The sequence below is a fragment of the Arachis duranensis genome, chromosome 2 (assembly GCF_000817695.3).
Source record: "Arachis duranensis cultivar V14167 chromosome 2, aradu.V14167.gnm2.J7QH, whole genome shotgun sequence".
Lineage (NCBI taxonomy): Eukaryota > Viridiplantae > Streptophyta > Magnoliopsida > Fabales > Fabaceae > Arachis > Arachis duranensis.
In genome coordinates this window covers 29,321,209-29,329,947 of record NC_029773.3, presented here as the reverse complement: position 1 = coordinate 29,329,947, position 8,739 = coordinate 29,321,209, and positions in this window count along the sequence as shown.

The window sequence follows — 8,739 nt, the reverse complement described above, 5'->3', positions numbered from 1 at the left end:
AGCTTGCCATGGAAAGGAGTAAGAAGGATTGGATGAAGACAGTAGGAAAGCAGAGAGACGGAAGGGAAGGCATCTTCATGCGCTTATCTGAAGTTCCTACCAATGAATTACATAAGTATCTCTATCTTTACCTTTTTGTTATTTTCGTTCATCACCATTACTATTTGAGTTTGCCTGACTAAGATTTACAAGATGACCATAGCTTGCTTCAGTACTAACAATCTCCGTGGGATCGACCCTTACCCGCGTAAGGTTTATTACTTGGACGACCCAGTGCACTTGCTGGTTAGTTGTGCGAAGTTGTGTAATGCCATGGTATTGAGCCACCAAGTTTTTGGGGTTCATGACCGGGGATTATGAGAGTTGTGAAAAAGTATTGTTCACAATTTCGCGCACCACAAATCAAGAGAAGATGAAGAGAAGAAGAATTTTACTATTATCAATCCATCAAGTACAACAGAGCTCCCTCTCTCAATGAGAGGGAAGTTAGCTACTCATAGCTTGAAAAAGTACTCAAAAGTGGAGTGTAAAAGTGGATCTAGAACTAACTGCTTAACCCCTCTTCAGTACTCCTTGGGGGTATTTATACTACTACTGGTAAAATTATAAGAATTACAAAAGTGAAAAAGGGAAAATTACATTTTGGAGGAAAAGAAAACACTCAATAATCGTGACTCCTTAGCTGGCGTGTGGTTGGCGCTCTACAAGCGTGTCACGTGCCCTTCAAAATAACTTGGCATGCCACGCTCAATCCTTCAAGTGGCACGCTTGTCCCTTTATCAACCTTGGCGTACCAGGCCTTCCAACTCAAGTGGCACGCCATAGTGGAATTCTTGTGTTGGCGTGCCGCACCTTCGAGCTCAAGTTGCACGCCCATTGCTTTTTCCACTTTCCTTTGCCTCTGGAAACTTGAACTAACGTGGCATGCCCAGGGTCTGGCGTTCCATACCCTTGTTGTGTGCTTGGCTAAGCTCCTCTAGAAAGTTGCACTAGCGTGGCACGCCCAGGATCTAGCGTGCCACGCCCCTTTGTGAGTGAGTGGTTCCTCTATTTGGCGTTCCACGCCACGAACTCAACTGGCACGCCCCAATGCTTCTTTATCCTCTGAATGACACTGGCGTGCTATGCCTGGTTGCTCAAGTGGCACGCCTAAGTGAAGAATAGTGGATCGCGTGCCACGCCTTCGATACCAAGTGGCACGCCCTATGTAATTGGCTTCTTCCATCCTCTCTAGAAACTTACACCAGTGTGCCATGCCTAAAGGTTGGCATGCCACGCCCATGATCTTGTCTTGTTCCAGTAGTTAGCGTGCCACGCCTCGGCCTTCAAGTGGCACGCCTAAGTGACATGTTCGGATTAGCGTGCCACGCCTTCGACACTAAGTGGCACGCCCAGTCCTTGCTTATATTATCTTGTGCATTGGCGTGCCACACCTGGTTGCTCAAGTGGCACGCCTAAGTGAGGTTGAGAGGTTGGCGTGCCACGCCTTCGACTTCGAGTGGCACGCCCAGTCTTCAATTGCCTTCAGCCCCTTCTCTGGATCATTGTACCAGCGTGCCACACCATGTTGCTCAAGTGGCACGCCCATCTATTTGTGCACTCTTCAAGTTTGGCATGCCACGCCTGGGTCTTCAAGTGGCACGACAAAGTGACTTTTTGGATCTGGTGTGCCACACCTTCGACACCAAGTGGCACACCATAGTGGAGGTTCTTCGTGAGATGGCGAGTTGGCGTGCCACGCCTTCAACTTCAAGGGCACGCCCATAGTAGTTGATGGGTCAGGCGTGCCACGCCCGGCACCACGCCTTCGACACCAAGTGGCACGCCATAGTGGAGGTTCTTCGTGAGATGGCGAGTTGGCGTGCCACGCCTTCAACTTCAAGGGCACGCCCATAGTAGTTGATGGGTCAAGCGTGCCACGCCACTTTTGTGTCCTCCATCTTGCTTTCTGGAATTTTGTACTAGCGTGCCACGCCCAGTCCCTGGCGTGCCACGCCCACATGCATGCTTGGATCTTCCTTCTGGAATTTAGTACTGGCATACCACACATAGCTCTTGGCGTGCCACGCCAGTGCATTTTTGTGGCGTTTGCCCCCCAAGTGGCACGTCAATTTCACACACCCAACTTCTTGTTTGTCTTCTTTCCATTCTTGATGCCTTTTTCACCTGAAATTCAGCACAACTTATCTCAAAATAGTGTACCATAATATTCACCAAATAATGCATGAATTGTATTGATCAAATGAGATTTGTGCTCTTTTATGGTCTTCTTTATGCAAGAAAGAAGGGTCGATGATGCAAGTCATCAGAAGGTTGCAGACATGCCAGGCATAGACCCCAAATTAATGTGCCACAAGCTAGCAGTCTACCTAGGATCTCATCCAGTACAACAGAAACGTAGAAAGCTCGTGCCAGAACGATCCCAAGCTGTGGAAGAATAGGTACAAGCCCTACTGGAGGCAAGATTCATAAGAGAAGGCACGTACCCACTATGGCTGGCCAACGATGTCTTGGTGAAAAAATTGAATGGGAAATGGCGGATGTGCACCGACTACACTAATCTCAACAAAGCCTACCCAAAAGATCCTTATCCACTCCCAAGTATCGATGCTCTGGTAGATGCCTCCTCCAGATATAAATATATCTCATTTATGGACGCATATTCGGGATACAATCAAATCCCGATGTATCCACCCGACCAAGAAAAAACCTCGTTCTTAACCCCAAAAGCAAACTACTGCTACATCGTCATGCCTTTTGGACTAAAAAACGCAGGAGCAACCTATCAGAGATTAATGAATAAGATCTTCATGGATCACATCGGAAAAATCATGGAAGTATATGTGGACGACATGTTAATAAAGACACAAAGTGAAAAGACGCTGCTGTCCGACCTCACCCAAGTATTCAACACTATAAGAACGCATGGCATGCGACTTAATCCTGCAAAATGCACCTTCGCAGTAGAAGCAGGCAAGTTCTTGGGTTTTATGCTCACACAAAGAGGAATCAAGGTAAACCCGGATAAATGTCGGGCCATACTCAACATGAAAATCCCGACTTGTGTCAAGGAAGTACAACAACTCAATGAAAGGTTGGTAGCCTTGTCCAGATTTCTAGCGGGATCAGAAATAAGATCTCTCCCCTTCTATGCCGCTCTAGACCTCAGGAAGGAGAACCACTTATATTGTATCTCGCAGTAAGAAGTCGGGCAGTAGCCTCAGCATTAGTCCGAGAAGACGACAATGGGCAATAACCTGTATACTTCATCAGCAAAGCATTACAAGGATCCGAGCTGAACTACCAAAAAATAGAAAAATTCGCCTATGCTCCCACACTAACCTCTCCACGGCTCCGTCCATATTTCCAAGCTCACATTATTAAGGTTCGGACCAACCAACCCATAAAAGGAATTTTGCAGAAAACGAACCTAGCAGGAAGAATTTTGCAATGGGCAGTCGAGTTGTCTGAATTCGACCTTCAATAAGAAGCTCGGACGGCCATCAAATCGCAATCTAGCCGACTTTGTTGTAGAATTTACAGACACTCCAGAAATTCCTACAGAATGGAACCTTTATGTGGACGGTTCCTCAAACAAAACTGGAAGCGGCGCAAGCGTTATCATAGAAAGCGACGAGGGAGCCCAAATCTAGCTTTCCCTCAAATTCGGGTTCCCTGCTTCAAACAACCAAGCCGAGTATGAGGCACTACTAGCTGGTTTGAAGCTGGCTAATGAGGTTAGAGCTCAAAAGCTCATTATCTTTACCGACTCACAGGTAGTCACCTCACAAATAGCAGGGAGCTACCAAGCCAAAGATCCCACCATGAAAAAGTACTTGGACAAAACCAGGGAGCAACTCGGATAACTCGGGGAATATGAAGTCAACCACATACCCCGAGAACAGAACGACTGAGCTGATGCACTCTCAAAACTAGCCAGCACCAAACCAGAGGGTAACAATAGAAGCCTCATCCAAGAAACGCTGTAGAATTCGTCAATCACGGAAGAAGAAAAGGTCCTAGCCATAATAGGTCAGGATCAAAGATGGATGACTCCCACAATTAACTACCTCAAAACAGAAACGCTCCCCGGAGATGGAAAGGAGGCAAAGAGGTTAAAACGGGAGGCACAATATTACACTATCATAAACAATACTCTATACAAAAGAGGGATCTCAATACCATTGTTAAAATGTGTCCCGACTTTCAACACAAAGGAAGTCTTAGAAGAAGTACACAGTGGCATCTGTGGCAATCATCTCGGGGCACAGGCACTCGCCAAAAAAGTACTATGGGCAGGATTTTATTGGCCAACTCTACAAAAAGAAGCCACAGAATTCGTAAAGACATGTCCACCATGTCAGAAACATGCCAACTTCCACATTGCCCCGCCAGAGGAACTCATCAGCGTAATTTCACCTTGGCCATTCGCAAAATGGGGACTCGACCTTCTCGGACCTTTCCCTCAGGGAATGGGACAAGTCAAATTCCTCATAGTAGGGATAGACTATTTCACAAAGTAAATCGAAGCAAAACCCCTAGCTCACGCCACCGCTCAAAGAAGTCAAAAATTCCTATATAGAAACATTGTCAGAAGGTTTAGGGTTCTATACTCTATTACCATAGACAACGGTACTCAATTTACAGATATGGGCTTCAGAAAATCGGCGGCCGATTTGAACATAAAACACCAATTTATGTCTGTCGAACACCCTCAGGCCAATGGACAAGCAGAAGCTGCCAACAAAGTCATATTGGCCGGGCTAAAACAAAGATTACAAGATACAAAGGGAGCTTGGGCCAAAGAGCTCCCACAAGTCCTATGGGCATATCGAACAATGCCACATTCCACCACAAAGGAATCCCCTTTCAGATTAGCTTACGGGATGGAGGCAATGATCCCAGTAGAGGTTGAAGAAGGGTCGCCCAGAGTGATCCATTATAGTGAAGAGGCCAATTCCCAACTTCAAAGGGAAGAACTCGACCTACTTCTAGAAATTTGAGAAAGAGCTCGAATCAGGAAAGAGGCATTAAAACGTTGAATGGCTTCAAGATACAATCAAAAGGTAGTACCGCGAGGTTTTGCCAAGAATGACCTCATCCTAATCCGAAATGATATCGGAACAACTTGACCCGGAGAGGGAAAGCTGGCAGCAAACTGAAAAGGACCCTACCGAGTCATAGAAGTACTGGGAAAGGGCTACTACAGACTGTCCGAGCTCAAAGGGCGAGAGCTTCCCAGGTCATGGTACACCTGCAACCTAAGAAGATACTACAGTTAGAGGTAATAAAGATCTTAGGATAAGGTACACTCTTTTTCCTGAAAATGTTTTTTAATGAGGTGCCAAGCCAAGATCTATAAATTTGCTCGACCTAGAGGGATAAAACTCCCATATGTATATATATGCATATTTCTTCTGAATAAAGTTTTTTAGATTTCGTACAAATTCTCAAGACGCATTAGTCTGAAACGCTAAATAATTCATCGCCCGATTATAAAGCTACAAGATCGGTAGAAAGTGAGGATCAAATTCACTGTCCGATCACAATAAAGATCAAAAAGGATGAAAACCAAATTCATCAAAAGGTCAACCAAACAAGGATCAAACCTGACTTCGACAAAATCGACAAAGATGAAAAGCGACAAAACAAAATAATGCAAGAAGTTATCGAAAGTGATCCATAGAAAAGACCTGACGAGGTCTTAATAAAATGGGTTGCTAAAAATAACTTAAAAGACAGGCCGACGTAGAGAAGTCAGACCAGTTGACCACAATAACAAAAGTTAGAAAAAGTTAATCCCTGGAAAGAGGCCTGGCCAGCCCTAAAAAAGAGGATTACTAAAAATAACTTAGAAGGGACCGACGCAAAGAAGTCGGCCCCAAAATCAGAAAGTTATAAAAAGTAATCCCTGAAAGAGACCTGACAAAGGCCCAAGAAAGAGGATTACTAAAAATAACTTAGAAGGGACCGACGCAAAGAAGTCGGCCCCAAAATCAGAAAGTTATAAAAAGTAATCCCTGAAAGAGACCTGACAAAGGTCCAAGAAAGAGGATTACTAAAAATAACTTAGAATGGACCAACGCAAAGAAGTCGGCCCCAAAATCAAGAAAGTTATAAAAAGTAATCCCTGAAAGAGACCTGACAAAGGTCCAAAAAAGAGGATTACTAGAAATAACTCATAAGGGACCGACATGATGAGGTTGGCCTCCGACGAACAAGTTATAAAAAGTAATCTTTGAAAGAGATCTGACAAAAGTCCAAAAAAGAGGATTACTAGAAATAACTTATAAAGGACCGACATGATGAAGTCGCCCCCCACAAACAAGTTATAAAAAGCAATCCTTAAAGGAAACATGACAAAGGTCCAAAAAGAGGATTACTAGAAATAACTTCAAACTGCAGCAAGGAAGTCGACATACAAGTTGGACCCAAACATCTGCAACCTCAAAAAGAATCAAGTCACAAGTATGAAAATACAAGGGCAATCCAAAGAGGTCGGGCAATAAAGTTCCAACACTCTCAAAAACCTAAAAAGGTACCAGACAAATGCAGACAAACGTGTCATAAAAAGCACAAGTTATAATAACAAACTCAAAAGGCCACTAAAATCAGCCCCAAGAGCTCGAAAACTACTTTGTTTTTCAAAATAAAGTTGCTAAACAAGCAACTAAGAAAGTAGCAGAAAGTCAGAACCACCATTTACAAAATATAAAAAGTTCAAAAAGCCCACAGGCCGGGCTATCTACACAAACATTCAGAATAATCATTAAGGATCCAAAGGCTTCCCAGCGGTATCAACACGGGGTGAAGAAGGACGAGTCTGAAGAGGCACCGCATCCACTGTCCCATCATCCCGGTTCAAGATTTGACAATCAGGTTCTAACTCAAGATGACCAACCTCAGCTGAAGGAGTTAAAGAGGTCGGCGCAACAGAGGTTTTGTGGCAGGCATTGAAGGAGGGACGACATCATCATCATCAAGGTCATCATGAACGATTTTACCATCTTTCACGACGTTGTCCAAGCTGAAGAGAGTAAGGTCGAGCTCGGGTGCAAGAACCCGAACCTGCTCCTTCAGGTTCTCATAAGCAGCATTTACAAACAGTAAAAGGAAAGCCCCAAGACACACACCAAGGTCCAGGGACATCCTTTAGAGGCAGTAACACAGAGCGGAAGACTCAAGAAAACCCACAGAAGCTAAAATAACCTAGCGAAAGACTCTAAGCAAAAAGGATGTAAATTAGAACAAGATCACCAAGAAAACCATCAAAAGCTACCACAACAGAAGATACTTTCTTTCAATCAACAATCCGAAGAGAAAAATGGATAAAGCTGCCTCTTAACTATAGTTTCAGTCTACAAAAACTATCAAACAACAAAATATACCAAGGAAAAATCTTCAAAGACGTAATCTTTCCCAGAATCAAACAAGCCATTATGCCAACAAAAGCTACAAAATCAGAGGGCAGTAAAGCATGCAAAGCCCTAAAAAGCCTCAATCAAGAGAAATACTAGCAGTACGCATAAAGATGAAAATATATCACAGTGACGAACAAGCACAAAAGTACAAAAGATTCAAGCTTTCCAACATACAGGCAGAATCAAAGCTTTACCAAAAAATAATAAGAACAACAAAAAGAAGAACCAACCTGAACAAAGAAGAAAACTTCGAAGAGATTGAAGACAGAGAGACAGAATCACCTTTTCGAGCAACGAACAACACCAAATGACGTCGCAGAAAGAAACGCGAAAATGCAAGTCCCAGGCAAAAACTAAAAGCAAGAAAAAGGGAGGAAGTTACAGCAAAGAAACAGGAAAGAGAAACCATTTTTTTAGAAGTTCATAATGAAACAAAGAAACGGAACATTAAAAGTATTAATGAGGTTATTAAACCCTCCCGCATTCCCAAAGCAAGGAGACGTGTGTTTTCAAAAGTAAAAATTCAAAAGAAAACGTTCCGCATTCAAAGGAGAACCCTACAAAGAAGAAGTCGACAAACTGCTCGAGTCCGGCTTCACCATAAAAGGATCGAAGTCCTAAAACTGAAGACTCAACCTCAAAACAGAAGACCGAGCACGAGCAGGGGCACTGTTCATACCCTGGGTCGAGCTGTCTGACCCGGGATGTTTTACTGATAAGTCGACCAACCTCTTCAGATCAGGACAAATCCGACCTCTTCTCAAAGAGTTCGGCCAAATCACCAGGAAAGCCCAAAAAGGGCCCAAATGGAGGACCGCGTCCTAAAACCTAAGGCAGCCCAAGCCTACAGATATAAAGGCGGTTCTTTTGAAGATAAGATGACCTCACTCAAAAGATAAAGATAAGATAAGATAACTAACTTATCTTATCTAAAAAGGTCACTCCGCACCATTATAAATATACTAGAGCACCCAGGTATAACTCATACTCTGATTCTACTAAAAACCTGTTTAATACCCTTGCTCACTTAAGCATCGGAGTTCCTTGCAGGTACCACCACCCTCTGGTGACGAAGGATCAGCACCTCCACCAAGTCCAACAAGTCGGCACAACAGCTCCGGCCGCCACGCACAAGCCGGACACGTCATCACTAACCAGTACAGAAGATCTCATCCGAGATCGACCTACAGTTTCAGGTAACCCTCGGAACATCCATGATGAGCGGATAATTTGTATACTTTTTGGCATTGTTTTTAGTATGTTTTTAGTATGATCTAGTTAGTTTTTAGTATATTTTTATTAGCTTTTAGTTAAAATT